The sequence below is a fragment of the Bufo gargarizans genome, chromosome 3 (genome assembly GCF_014858855.1).
Source record: "Bufo gargarizans isolate SCDJY-AF-19 chromosome 3, ASM1485885v1, whole genome shotgun sequence".
NCBI classification, from domain to species: Eukaryota; Metazoa; Chordata; class Amphibia; order Anura; family Bufonidae; genus Bufo; species Bufo gargarizans.
Window position 1 is genome coordinate 558085195 of NC_058082.1, and position 15714 is coordinate 558100908.

Genomic DNA, 15714 nt, shown 5'->3' on the forward strand with positions numbered 1-15714 from the left:
CAGAGACATCATAAACCTGTTACCACACCTCTGCCCCATGGCCAAACTCCATCCCCCCTACTTATGATATAGTCCAGCATTTGGGATTAGGGGGGAGGGCTCTTGGGATTTGAGCTTAGAGGCACACATGGTAGAGTGGACTTCAGTGGAGTGCATGCAGCCCCATGGATGAGGGAGAACCATCCCCAGGAAAAGAGAGGATCTCTCCTGGGACGAGCAGTAACTCCCTGGATACGAGCATTGGTGGCTAAGTATTAACCCCTGAACCACCAATAGCCACTCATTATACCCCTGCAATTCCTTGTTGCCCATACCCTCTGCCCTGCAATGCCCTGTTCCCCTGCTCCCCTGCTGCAATAACCTCTTCACTGCCTGATCCCCCTACTATTCCCCTGCCCATCCAAATTAACCCCTGCAGCAGTGACCCATTCACTGCTGCTGCCTTGTACCCCTACAGCAGTGTGTTAACCCCTTCACTGCTGCACCATCCAGAAACCCTTGAACCCTTGCAATTCCTGCACCCCAGTTCTCCTGCATTCCCTGTGTGCAGCCCCAGCATTCCCTTGCTGGGCTGTATTAACCCTGTATTCCCTGGCATGCATGTAAGTTAACCCTTGCAGTGCCACAATCCAATTAACCCCTTCACTGCTGCTGCCCTGAACCCCTTCTGCATTAACTCCCAGCAGCAGATTAACTCCTGTATTACACTAACATGTTACCCACGGCTATATCCCTGGCCTGCAATTATTTACCCTTGTAGTGCCACCTTGTTTTACCCCTTGTACCCCGTAGGGACAGTGAGTAGCCAGGCCGGTGGGTTCCTGGTATTTATATGTGTGTAAGTCTAATGTATAGATAGTGTATGGGGTGGAATGGGAATTGTGTATTGTGTAGTGTAGTGTTATTACTGTACTATGGTGTGTGCGTCTGTATGTATATATATTTATAACCATTGATTTATAAATATATATAGATATAGCGTAAAATTATACTTGTATTATTGTATTGTGTAAAAAATATTTTATTATTCATAATACATTGTATAGTGTTTTTAGTGACTGCCGTAGTAGTAGTAAGTCGCACGCAGTTTAGTTCAGTGTAGTGTAAAGGCAACAGAGGTAGTTAGTTAGCAAACCAATTAGCTAATTAAGCTAGAGACTAGGGATTAGCTAATCCTGAACCCGAACCCGGACATTTTCGTAAAAGTCCGGGTTCGGTGTTCGTCGCTTTCTTGGCGCTTTTTGAAAGGCTGCAAAGCAGCCAATCAACAAGCGTCATACTACTTGCCCCAAGAGGCCGTCACAGCCATGCCTACTATTGGCATGGCTGTGATTGGCCAGAGCAGCATGTGACCCAGCCTCTATTTAAGCTGGAGTCACATAGCGCCGCCCGTCACTCTGCTCTGATTAGCGTAGGGAGAGGTTGCAGCCGCGACGTTAGGGCGAGATTAGGCAGATTAACTCCTCCAAAAGACTTCATTCAGAGATCGATCTGCAGCTGTGGATGATTGAACTGCTGCTATTGAATTGCTCACTGTTTTTAGGCTGCCCAGAGCGTTTTTCATTCACTTTTTTCTGGGGTGATCGGCGGCCATTTTGTGTCTTGTGGTGTGCCAGCACAAGCTGCGACCAAGTGCATTTAACCCTCAATGGTGTGGTTGTTTTTTGGCTAAATCCTACATCAGGGTGAAGCTGTCACACCATGTGCATTTAACCAGCAATAGTGTGGTTATTTTTTGGCCATATACTACATCAGGGGCAAGCTGCGCCCGTCACCAAGTGCATTTAACCCTCAATAGTGTGGTTGTTTTTTGGCTAAAGCCTACATCAGAGTGAAGCTGTCACACCAAGTGCATTTAACCAGCAATAGTGTGGTTATTTTTTGGCCATATCCGAGTCTAATTCTGACTGTAAACGTATACCTGTCACCCAGCGCCTAAATAATAGGCCTCAAATTTATAGTCATTCAAATCTGTCGTTACTGCTGTACTGTTGTGGCTGGTCAAGTTATTTAGTGTCCGTCAAAGCACAGTTTTTGTTCTGGGTTGAAATACAATTCCCAATTTTGCAATTTCCTAATTTAGTGGTTTCTGCTGTATCAGACCTACATTAAATTTATCCCTAAAAGGGTATATAAGATTCAAGGTGCAGATAGGGTCATTCTCAATAACTTCACACACACCCGCTACTGTGCATTTCCAAGTCTAATTCTGTCAGTAAACCTATACCTGTCAACCAGCGCCTAAATACTAGGCCTCAAATTTATAGTCAGCTAAATCTGTGGTTACTGCTGTGCCTGTATTAGTGTAATACGGTACCTAAATAGATAGCCAGATAGTGTTAGGTGTCTGTAAAAAAAGGCCTGAATTTGAATTCAATACATTGGGCCAAATAATATTTTTGTTGTTGTGGTGAACGATTACAATGAGGAAAACATCTAGTAAAGGACGCGGACATGGTCGTGGTGGTGTTAGTGGACCCTCTGGTGCTGGGAGAGGACGTGGCCGTTCTGCCACAGCCACACGTCCTAGTGTACCAACTACCTCAGGTTCCAGTAGCCGCCATAATTTACAGCGATATTTGGTGGGGCCCAATGCCGTTCTAAGGATGGTAAGGCCTGAGCAGGTACAGGCATTAGTCAATTGGGTGGCCGACAGTGGATCCAGCACGTTCACATTATCTCCCACCCAGTCTTCTGCAGAAAGCGCACAGATGGCGCCTGAAAACCAAGCCCATCAGTCTGTCACATCACCCCCATGCATACCAGGGAAACTGTCTGAGCCGCAAGTTATGCAGCAGTCTCTTATGCTGTTTGAAGACTCCGCTGGCAGGGTTTCCCAAGGGCATCCACCTAGCCCTTCCCCAGCGGTGGAAGACATAGAATGCACTGACGCACAACCACTTATGTTTCCTGATGATGAGGACATGGGAATACCACCTCAGCATGTCTCTGATGATGACGAAACACAGGTGCCAACTGCTGCGTCTTTCTGCAGTGTGCAGACTGAACAGGAGGTCAGGGATCAAGACTGGGTGGAAGACGATGCAGGGGACGATGAGGTCCTAGATCCCACATGGAATGAACATCGTGCCACTGACTTTCACAGTTCGGAGGAAGAGGCAGTGGTGAGACCGAGCCAACAGCGTAGCAAAAGAGGGAGCAGTGGGCAAAAGCAGAACACCAGCCGCCAAGAGACTCCGCCTGCTACTGACCGCCGCCATCTGGGACCGAGCACCCCAAAGGCAGCTTCAAGGAGTTCCCTGGCATGGCACTTCTTCAAACAATGTGCTGACGACAAGACCCGAGTGGTTTGCACGCTGTGCCATCAGAGCTTGAAGCGAGGCATTAACGTTCTGAACCTTAGCACAACCTGCATGACCAGGCACCTGCATGCAAAGCATGAACTGCAGTGGAGTAAACACCTTAAAACCAAGGAAGTCACTCAGGCTCCCCCTGCTACCTCTTCTGCTGCTGCCGCCTCGGCCTCTTCTGCTGCTGCCGCCTCGGCCTCTTCTGCTGCTGCCGCCTCAGCCTCTTCCTCCGCCTCTGGAGGAACGTTGGCACCTGCCACCCAGCAAACAGGGGATGTACCACCAACACCACCACCTCTGTCACCAAGCATCTCAACCATGTCACACGGCAGCGTTCAGCTCTCCATCTCACAAACATTTGAGAGAAAGTGTAAATTCCCACCTAGCCACCCTCGATCCCTGGCCCTGAATGCCAGCATTTCTAAACTACTGGCCTATGAAATGCTGTCATTTAGGCTGGTGGACACAGACAGCTTCAAACAGCTCATGTCGCTTGCTGTCCCACAGTATGTTGTTCCCAGCCGGCACTACTTCTCCAAGAGAGCCGTGCCTTCCCTGCACAACCAAGTATCCAATAAAATCAAGTGTGCACTGCGCAACGCCATCTGTGGCAAGGTCCACCTAACCACAGATACGTGGACCAGTAAGCACGGCCAGGGACGCTATATCTCCCTAACTGCACACTGGGTAAATGTAGTGGCAGCTGGGCCCCAGGCGGAGAGCTGTTTGGCGCACGTCCTTCCGCCGCCAAGGATCACAGGGCAACATTCTTTGCCTCCTGTTGCCACCTCCTCCTTCTCGGCATCCTCCTCCTCTTCTTCCACCTGCTCATCCAGTCAGCCACACACCTTCACCACCAACTTCAGCACAGCCCGGGGTAAACGTCAGCAGGCCATTCTGAAACTCATATGTTTGGGGGACAGGCCCCACACCGCACAGGAGTTGTGGCAGGGTATAGAACAACAGACCGACGAGTGGTTGCTGCCGGTGAGCCTCAAGCCCGGCCTGGTGGTGTGTGATAATGGGCGAAATCTCTTTGCAGCTCTGGGACTAGCCGGTTTGACGCACATCCCTTGCTTGGCGCATGTGCTGAATTTGGTGGTGCAGAAGTTCATTCACAACTACCCCGACATGTCAGAGCTGCTGCATAAAGTGCGGGCCGTCTGTTCGCGCTTCCGGCGTTCACATCCTGCTGCTGCTCGCCTGTCTGTGCTACAGCGTAACTTCGGCCTTCCCGCTCACCGCCTCATATGCGACGTGCCCACCAGGTGGAACTCCACCTTGCACATGCTGGACAGACTGTGCGAGCAGCAGCAGGCCATAGTGGAGTTTCAGCTGCAGCACGCACGGGTCAGTCGCACCACCAATGACTGGGCCTCCATGCGAGACCTGTGTGCCCTGTTGCACTGTTTCGAGTACTCCACCAACATGGCCAGTGGCGATGACGCCGTTATCAGCATTACAATACCACTTCTATGTCTCCTTGAGAAAACACTTGGGGCGATGATGGAAGAGGAGGTGGCCCAGGAGGAGGAGGAGGAGGAAGAGGGGTCATTTTTAGCACTTTCAGGCCAGTCTCTTCGAAGTGACACAGAGGGAGGTTTTTGGCAACAGCAGAGGCCAGGTACAAATGTGGCCAGCCAGGGCCCACTACTGGAGGACGAGGAGGACGAGGATGAGGAGGAGGTGGAGGAGGATGAGGATGAAGCATGGTCACAGCGGGGTGGCACCCAACGCAGCTCGGGTCCATCACTGGTGCGTGGCTGGGGGGAAAGGCAGGACGATGACGATACGCCTCCCACAGAGGACAGCTTGTCCTTACCCCTGGGCAGCCTGGCACACATGAGCGACTACATGCTGCAGTGCCTGCGCAACGACAGTAGAGTTGCCCACATTTTAACGTGTGCGGACTACTGGGTTGCCACCCTGCTGGATCCACGCTACAAAGACAATGTGCCCACCTTACTTCCTGCACTGGAGCGTGATAGGAAGATGCGCGAGTACAAGCGCACGTTGGTAGACGCGCTACTGAGAGAATTCCCAAATGTCACAGGGGAACAAGTGGAAGGCCAAGGCAGAGGAGGAGCAAGAGGTCGCCAAGGCAGCTGTGTCACGGCCAGCTCCTCTGAGGGCAGGGTTAGCATGGCAGAGATGTGGAAAAGTTTTGTCAACACGCCACAGCTAACTGCACCACCACCTGATACGCAACGTGTTAGCAGGAGGCAACATTTCACTAACATGGTGGAACAATACGTGTGCACACCCCTCCACGTACTGACTGATGGTTCGACCCCATTCAACTTCTGGGTCTCTAAATTGTCCACGTGGCCAGAGCTAGCCTTTTATGCCTTGGAGGTGCTGGCCTGCCCGGCGGCCAGCGTTTTGTCTGAACGTGTATTCAGCACGGCAGGGGGTGTCATGACAGACAAACGCAGCCGCCTGTCTACAGCCAATGTGGACAAGCTGACGTTCATAAAAATGAACCAGGCATGGATCCCACAGGACCTGTCCGTCCCTTGTCCAGATTAGACATTAACTACCTCCCCTTAACCATATATTATTGTACTCCAGGGCACTTCTTCATTCAATCCTATTTTTATTTTCATTTTACCATTATATTGCGAGGCTACCCAAATTTGAATAAACCTCTCCTCTGGGTGACGGGGCCTAAATTTATGAAAATGGACTCTTACAGTGGTGGGTGACGTGAAGCCTGATTCTCTGCTATGATATGAAGACTGATTCTCTGCTGACATGAAGCCAGATTGTCTGTTACGGGACCTCTCTCCTCTGCCTGGGTGCTGGGCCTAAATTTATGACAATGGACTGTTGCAGTGGTGGCTGACGTGAAGCCTGATTCTCTGCTATGATATGAAGACTGATTCTCTGCTGACATGAAGCCAGATTGTCTGTTATGGGACCTCTCTCCTCTGCCTGGGTGCTTGGCCTAAATTTATGACAATGGACTGTTGCAGTGGTGGCTGACGTGAAGCCTGATTCTCTGCTATGACATGCAGACTGATTCTCTGCTGACATGAAGACAGATTCTCTGTTACGGGACCTCTCTCCTCTGCCTGGGTGCCGGGGCCTAAATATCTGAGAATGGACTGTTCCAGTGGTGGGTGACGTGAAGCCAGATTCTCTGCTATGGGACCTCTCTCCAATTGATTTTGGTTAATTTTTATTTATTTAATTTTAATTTTAATTCATTTCCCTATCCACATTTGTTTGCAGGGGATTTACCTACATGTTGCTGCCTTTTGCAGCCCTCTAGCCCTTTCCTGGGCTGTTTTACAGCCTTTTTAGTACCGAAAAGTTCGGGTCCCCATTGACTTCAATAGGGTTCGGGTTCGGGACGAAGTTCGGATCGGGTTTGGATCCCGAACCCGAACATTTCCGGGAAGTTCGGCCGAACTTCTCGAACCCGAACATCCAGGTGTTCGCTCAACTCTAATTATAACGTAATGAAAAAAGAACTAAAACTTGAGACCACAATGGGTGGCATAACAACAACATGAGGGGTCGTATGGTTAACAACCAAAAGTGAGTAGGGGGAAAGTGAATTATATTCACATGTAACCTGCATCAAGGAGGGAACAGAGAAGAGAAGAAATAAATAGGTTGAATAGGACAAAAGAACATTAAATGGGGGCTGAAGAAGTAGTTGGAAGCAGAACAAAAATAGCAGAAAGTGGAGGGACATAAGTGAGGGGTAGGAGAAGTGAGAGATATATGGGAAAATAAGATAAAATGAGCAGTGTACATTAATATAAGTGAATCCCACATATATCTTTACCAGATATACATGGAAAATGGTTGAGGTAGAGGATAAGACTAGTTATAGAGTCTTTTCAATGAAGACTGAGAAAATGCGAAGACCTCAGGAACCGTCCTGGGTGGAGTGAGTCTTCTTGGGTGTTATTAAGTCCTTAGACTTCTTAGATCTCTGTTTCTTCGGCGTTGTGGTAAGCTCCCCGTGCTGAAGATCAGGCAAAGGAGGTAAATCTGAAATATCCTGCACTTTATCCCTGTCCGGAATGTTTAGTGGAGGAGAGTCCAGAGCTGCATATGCTTCCAGCGACCAGAAAAGAAAGCCCAAATGGGAAAGTCAATCTGTATAGGATCTTCTTTTCTTTAAGCAGTGATGTGAGAGTTCGTAGAAACCGCAGTTTCTGCAGAGTAGACGGGGATAAGTCCTGATATATTTGTATAGGGGGCTCCTCCAGGAGGATCGAGGTTGCGATTCTGGCTGCTTTTAAAATCGCTTCCTTGTTCCGGAAGTTCAGGAATCTGCAAATAACATCCCTAGGAGGGTCACTGTCCTTGGGACGAGGGCGTAGTGCTCTATGAGCCCTTTCGATTATTAACATAGCAGGGTCAAAGTCCCCTAGCAAAGAGGCGACTATCTTCGTGATGGCACTTGGGATGTCAGAGGCAGAGACCGATTCTGGGATCCCTCTGAACCGGAGGTTGTTTTGCCTGCCACGATTTTCCTGGTCCTCCAGGAATGCATATAGCTGATTAACATGGAACTGGCAAGCTGACAGAGATTGAGTGACTGCAGCGCTATGGTCTAATGCCGATGCCTGTGTAGCCTCCAGCGAGTTCACTCTGTGGCCTATCTGCTGAATATCCTGGGCTACCTCCTGTAGCTTGGAGTAGATGGGGTGCATAGCCTCCTCTAATGCTTGTTTAATAAAGCGGCGTGAAACCGTGAGGTTTGCGAGACTCACCCTCTTCTCCCATGTCTTCTTCTCCCTTAGATTGGCTTGAGGCGCGGCCGTGTGGAACGCTGCAGGGAGCCGCGGCCATCTTAGATTCCTTGGTCGGACCAGCTGCTTGCTGCTTTTTCAGGTATTTTGTCATGTCCGACAGGGCAGGAGATAGTTTAGCTTGTGGGGCTGGATCCCCATGCTTCTGTCCACCGTATTTGACCATTTTTTGGGGAGCTTCAGCTGGACGCTGCCATTCAGCACAGGCGCTAGCTCTGCCCCCCACTGAAGGTCCTTTCCGACAGGACACTTGAAGTGGGGCAGGCCAGAAGTTCTATCGCAAATTGTAATAGCTCAGGCCACAGATCAAGCCTGCACACCCAGTAGTCAAGGGGTTCATCACTCCTCAGTGTCGATATCTGCAGTTAAGGCGAGGTAGTCTGCTACCTGTCGGTCGGGTCGTTCTCTGAGGGTGGACCCCGAAGGACTGTGGCAATGCTTAGGACTTAAAAAGCTGAGCATGTCCTCCATCAACAACACGTCCGTAAAGCATCCTGTCCTTGCCGGCGTGGTCGTGGTAGGAGAAGGGTTACTTTCACCTCTTCCCATGTTAGATTCCCGTTGTGCTGTGACATCACTCTTATACGCTGTGTAAAGCATACTTTTTAATTTATTTTGGAACTGCTGCATCCTTTCCGACTTCCGGTAATTCGGTAATATTTCAGGCACTTTCTGCTTATACTAGGGGTCTAGTAGCGTGGCCACCCAGTACAGGTCGTTCTCCTTCAGCCTTTTTATACGAGGGTCCCTCAACAGGCACGACAGCATGAAAGACCCCATTTGCACAAGGTTGGATGCCGAGCTACTCATGTCCCGTTCCTCGTCCTCACTGATCTCACTGAAGGTATGTTCTTCACCCCAGCCACGAACAACACCACGGGTACCAGATAGGTGACAACGAGCACCCTGGGATGCCTGCTGTGGTTGGTCTTCCTCCTCCTCCTCCTCCTCAAAGCCACATTCCTCCTCTGACTCCTCAGACTCCTCTTCCAGCGTTGCCGCAGGTCTGGCAAGCGATGATGACAAGGCTGTTTCTGGTGGTGATAGTGACCACAACTCTTCCTCTTCATGCTCATCTACAGCCTGATCCAGCACTCTTCGCAGGGCACGCTTCAGGAAGAAAACAAATGGGATGATGTCGCTGATGGTGCTTTCGGTGCGACTGACTAGGTTTGTCACCTCCTCAAAAGGATGCATGAGCCTACAGGCATTGCGCATGAGCGTCCAGTAACGTGGCAAAAAAATTCCCAGCTCCGCAGAGGCTGTCCTAGCACCCCGGTCATACAAATACTCGTTGACGGCTTTTTCTTGTTGGAGCAAGCGGTCAAACGTTAGGAGTGTTGAATTCCAACGTGTTGGGCTGTCGCAAATCAAGCGCCTCACTGGCATGTTGTTTCGCCGCTGGATATCTGAAAAGTGCGGCATGGCCGTGTAGGAACGCCTGAAATGGCCACACACCTTCCTGGCCTGCTTGAGGACATCCTGTAAGCCTGGGTACTTATGCACAAAGCGTTGTACAATCAGATTGCACACATGTGCCATGCACAGCACATATGTCAACTTGCCCAAATTCAATGCCGCCAACAAATTGCTTCCGTTGTAACACACCACTTTGCCGATCTCCAGTGGGTGCGGAGTCAGCCACTGATCCACCTGTGCGTTCAGGGCGGACAGGAGTGCTGGTCCGGTGTGACTCTCCGCTTTCAGGCAAGTCAACCCCAAGACAGCGTGCCACTGTCGTATCCGGGATGTGGAATAGCCCCTGGGGAGCTGGGGGGGTGCAGTTGATGTGGAGCAAGACGCAGCAGCAGAAGAGGACTCAGCCGAGGAGGTTAGCGAAGAGGATGGAGTAGGAGGAGTAGAGGAGGCCTGCCTGCAAGTCGTGGCGGTGTCACCAACTCCTCTGCAGAGCCACGCATTCCATGCTTGGCAGCCGTCAGCAGGTTTACCCAATGCGCAGTGTAGGTGATATACCAGCCCTGACCGTGCTTTTCAGACCAGGTATCAGTGGTCAGATGGACCCTTGCCCCAACACTGTGTGCCAGACATGCCATGACGTCCTTTTGCACAATAGAGTACAGGTTGGGGATTGCCTTTTGTGAAAATTTCGGCCAGGTACCTTGCACTGCGGTGTCCCAATAGCTACAAATTTTTTGAAGGCCTCAGACTCCACCATCTTGTATGGTAAAAGCTGTCGGGCTAAGAGTTCCGACAAGCCAGCTGTCAGACGCCGGGCAAGGGGGTGACTCTGTGACATTGGCTTCTTGCGCTCAAACATGTCCTTGACAGACACCTGACTGTGGGCAGATTAGCAGGAACTGCTCAAGGCGAGAGACGGAGTGGCAGATGGTTGAGAGGGGGCAAGGAGGACAGCAGTGGTTGATGTGGCTGAAGATGCTGGACCAGGAGGAGGATGGTGGCTTTGAGCTTGTGTGCTGCTTGTACTCATGTGTTGATCCCATAGGCGTTTGTGATGTGCGATCATGTGCCTTCGCAAAGCAGTTGTACCTAGGTGGGTGTTGGATTTCCCACGACTCAGTTTCTCTTGGCACAGGTTGCAAATGGCATCGCTGTTGTCAGAGGCAGACACACAAAAAAAATACCACACTGCTAAGCTTCGCAATGACGGCATTCTGGTGGTGGCAACAGCATGCGTTGATTGGCGTGCTGTCTGGCTGACCCCGGGTGCCGATACATGCTATCTGACTGTGCTCCTTGCGACGACCTTCCCTTGCCTCCAACTCGTCTCCTCCTCCTCTCTGTCTCCCCCTCTGAACTTTCCCCCTGTTCTTCTTCTCTTCGAGCAGGCACCCACGTCGCATCCACGGACACATCGTCATCATCAACCGCTTCACTTGTATCTGACAACTCAGCAAAGGAAGCAGCAGCGGGTACAACATCATCATCATCATCATCACACCGTACGTCCATGTGTGTAATGCTGCCTGACTGAGACATATCCCTGTTATCTACATCCCCTGGCAATAATGGTTGCGCATCACTAATTTCTTCCAACTGATGTGTAAATAACTCCTCTGACAGATGAAGTGAAGCAGCTGTTGTGCTAGTGTTGGTGGTGGCGGCGGGCGGGCAAGTGGTAACTTGAGAGGTGCCCGAAGCTGAGCGGGAGGAGGATGGTGCGTCAAGGTTCCGAGTGGAAGCTGTAGAAGATTGGGTGTCCTGTGTTAGCCAGTCAACTATGTCCTCAGAACTTTTCGAGTTCAGGGTACGTGGCATTATTCTAGGGTCAAAGGGAATCACAGCACCACGACCACGACGGCCCCTGCGGGGTGGCCTGCCTCTCTCTGCCTGTCATTTTTTTTAGATTAGTTTAGTTGTACTATGCGTGCAAGCTCCTGTGACACCAGATATGAGTGGCACTGTGCACTGGCAGAAGTTGGCAGAGTAGACGCTGTAGGCCTGACACACACGCTTGCAGGCAACTGACTGCTATTCTATTACAGTCAAAATTTAATTTGATTTTTTATGTAATATACTCTGACACCAGGTAGGCGTTGCACTGGTGACACTCTGCACTTGCAGGGCCTGAAACACACACACGTGCAGGCAACTGACTTCTATTCTATTACAGTCCAAAAAGTTTTTTTGTTTTTTTTTATGCAAGCTACTGTGACACCAGATATGAGTGGTGGCACTGGGCAAGTGGGCACAGTATACGCTGTGAGCCTGACACACACGCTGGCAGGCAACTGCAATTAGATTACACATGAAAAGAAAAAGAAAAAGCAGACTGATGTACTAGCCCTAAAAAGGGCTTTTTGGGGTGCTGTCCTTACAGCAGATCAGAAGAGTCCTTCAGGACTGTAGTGGACACTGAATACACTAGAATAACCCTAGCTATCGATTTCCCTATTAAATCAGCAGCAGCTACACTGTCCCTCCTCTCACTAAGAATGCAGCTTCCGGGGGGCGTGGTCTGCCAGGCATGTGAGCGGACGTGATCTCCGGAGCTCCTGCACTACCCCAAACTTTTATCCGCCTAACGTACCTGTGTATCGATATCATACCGGGATCCCAGCGCTCACAGCATCGGCAACACTGCCGGAACAGACTCCGGCCCTTTCAGCATCTTTTCAGCGGCCACCATGTCCAAACGGGGGACCGGGAAAGGAGCCAGCAAGGCCTCACAAGATGGCGCCGGGAGTGCCACACCGCGACGCAGAGACCGAGTGACGGATATGCAGCAAGAGGTAGCAGAGAGGCTGAGTCAGTTCGCGCACACACCGGAGCTTCTCAGGGAGAGCTGCACCTCTGGCACTGGACACAGTGAGTCCTCCTTGACTGGAGCGGGACGGGAGTCTGAAGGGGAAGGGCCTGAGGAAGTGATGGGCCTGAAACAGCACCCTAACAGATTCACCGCCATTCAAGATCCAGATGGCGCTGGGGACTCTGATGCAATGTACTCAGATGTGGAAGAGCCCACTATAAAAGATGTTCTCCAGGCCATTTCTAAATGGGGCAAATCACTTACTATCCTGACCATGCAGGTGGGGGCTATCAAAGAGGACATCTCTATTGTCAGACACGATATTAGAAAGCTGGCAGATCGCACTACGTCCCTGGAGGATCGCATGGGAGATATGGAGGATGAGGTGCATCTGCTAAAAAGAGAAACAGCGGAACATTCTCGCAGGCTTGATATTATCTCTGCCAAACAAGATGACATGGAAAATTGCCTGAGGCGTAATAATGTGCGTTTAGTGGGTGTGCCTGAAAAAGTGGAAGGCCCAAATCCAGTATTTTGAGAAATGGCTCAAGGATCAGTTTGGAGAGGGTGTATTATCTCCTCTATTTGCCATTGAACGGGCGCACAGAGTTCCGTCGCGGCCATTGCCACCAGGGGCGCCACCAAGACCTGTCCTGATTAAAGTACTGCACTACAGGGATAGGTACTCTATTCTACGCAAGGCCAGGGATATGCCTGATCTCTCCATAGATGGTCACAGAGTCTCGTTCTTTCCTGATTTTTCTATGGAGGTCCAGAAAAGACGCGCCCGTTTCCTGGATGTAAAGCGACGTCTGCGGGTACTTGGAACATCGTACTCAATGCTGTATCCGGCGAAACTCAGAATAGTGGCTCTTGGAACCACAAGCTTCTTTGAAGACCCGAAAGAGGCATCCAGATGGCTAGATCGACATGAGCGGAAGCTCCGGGCGGAAGGGAACCAAGGCGACTGAGAGGCCCATTTGGAAGAAGGGACAATGCACCCACCGAAGGGTGAATATGTTCTGTGTAGCAGCGAAGTTTTGAATCTTGCTAAATTTTGATATCCGTTTTACATGTCTTATATGGTTTAGTAAGAGGTCCAGCTGCATATGCGCGATACTAGGCTGGTGAGCGATGCTAACAAAGTCTATTTTGTTCAACTATACTTGGGGTTAGTGCAGGAAGGTACCCAGTTTTATACGTTCCAGTTACTTGATAGGGTGTGATTGTACCTGGCGTGATACAACAGTTCGTGATTTCGCCAGACGTCACGGGTTTGGGAGGCTAGCTCTGCTGACAGATTTTAGGAATACCCACGGGCCTTAATATTAAGGTGTATTAGTGGGGTCTGTTAGGAGGCGAGACTTCCAAGGTTAGGTAATGAGGGAGGGACTGTTTGGGGATGGGGGGGAAGGGGGGAGTTAGGGAAGGGGGATCTTAGGTCCATGAGTGTGATCCAGGGAAGACTGACACTGAAGAAATGTGTTTTGCAGCATCCGGTACATATATGGGTTCACATGTTTGAATATGGCTAATCCAGTGAATTTCCTGAGCTGGAACGTTAGAGGGGTTAAAGACGCCACCAAAAGGAAGGCAGTAATGGAAATGGTAAAGTCATATTATCCTGTAATTTGTTGTCTACAGGAGACGCATCTCTTTCCGGAGCAATCCCACTTATTGTCCCCTAGATGGACATCTCAATGTTATCATTCTACTTACTCCTCATATGCAAGGGGGGGTAAGTATTTTGATTCATAGACAGCTGAGTTTTAGCTGTATAGATAAGAGGATTGATCCGAATGGGGGCTATGTCTTCTTATACGGAACACTTTTTAATGTTCAATGTATTATTTGTGGGATTTATATACCACCGCCATATTCCCCGACTGCCCTTAAAAAACTGATAGCCTGTATATCCGGGTGTACCTGCACTGATTTTGGGGGACTTTAACAATGTGATCTGTACTGAATGGGATAGGCTACAGACCTCTGATGTTCATTCAGGGGGGCAACCTACACCATTTGGGAGACTTCTGGAGGAGGCATCACTGTTGGATTTCTGGAGGCTGCGCAATCCTTTTGTGAGGCAGTATTCTTGCTGTTCTAGTACCTATCAGACACTGTCGAGAATAGATCTAGCGCTGGGGAATGAGGCGATGGGGTGCCGTATCTGCAACATTGAATATTTACCTAGGAAAATTTCTGACCACTCCCCCATTTTGGTGTCTGCCAACTTCCTCACCCCCTTGAACAGTGGGAGACCACTGTGGAAGTTTAACCCATTCTGGTTGTCAGTGATACCTACAGTATCAAACATTGGGACAGTGTTGACAGAATTCTTTACCATTAACCTTGTGGGAACTTCTCCATTGATAGTATGGGATGCCATGAAGGCATTTCTGCAGGGAATACTAATTGCGGAGGTCAATAAAAAACGGAATGAGTCTCGAATAACAATTAGGAATTTAGAGCGCCTTTTGGTGGATGCGGTGACCCAGTACGTTCGGCAGCCCACGGAATTACTCAGGGAACAGTGGCAAGAAGCACAGCGTAAACTTAATGATAAGCTTCTCCTCAGGGCAAAGAACAAACGTTTCTTCCAGAAACAATCATTTTATGAAGAAGGGGAAAGAACAGGTAGATTGCTATCACTACTTTCCAAAGCACAGCAGCCCCCTGCATATATTGAGGCTCTTTGCGATAATGAGGGGACTATGTGTACTGCTCAGGATAGGGTGGTGGAAATTATGCATACGTTTTATTCGTCCCTTTATGAGTCCAAAACCAATGCAGGAGTGTCAGAAATTGTAGGATTCCTAGATGGGGTACAACTTCCCACGTTAGGGGCAGATCAGGTGTCAGCCTTGGACGGACCCATTACAATTACAGAGCTGTAAAGGGCCCTGAGTGAAATGTCAAATACCAAGGCCCCAGGGAGTGATGGACTACCTGCGGAAGTATTTAAAACATTTGCCCCTATTCTGCCTTCCCAGTTGTTGGAAGTGTTCAAGGAGGCGCAGCGTCAGGGTGGTTTGCCTCTTAGCATGAATGAGGCGATCATAGTCGTTATCCCTAAGCATGGACAAAGACCCTCTGTTAGCTGAATCATATCAGCCTATTTCATTATTGCAGGTCGATGTGAAGCTATTGGCTAAAGTGTTAGCGAATAGGCTCACTGCAGTGATCACGTCACTAATACATAGAGATCAGGCCGGATTCATGCCCAATATGTCAACGGCTGTTAATATCAGACGCCTTTTCTTGAATATACAGGCGAGCCGATTCCATGGGTTGAATGCGGCGGTCGCGTCTCTAGACGCGGCCAAGGCATTTGACAGTGTGGAATGGGACTACCTGTGGGCCGTACTCAGGAGGATGGGCTTTGGGTCTGTCTTTATCCAAT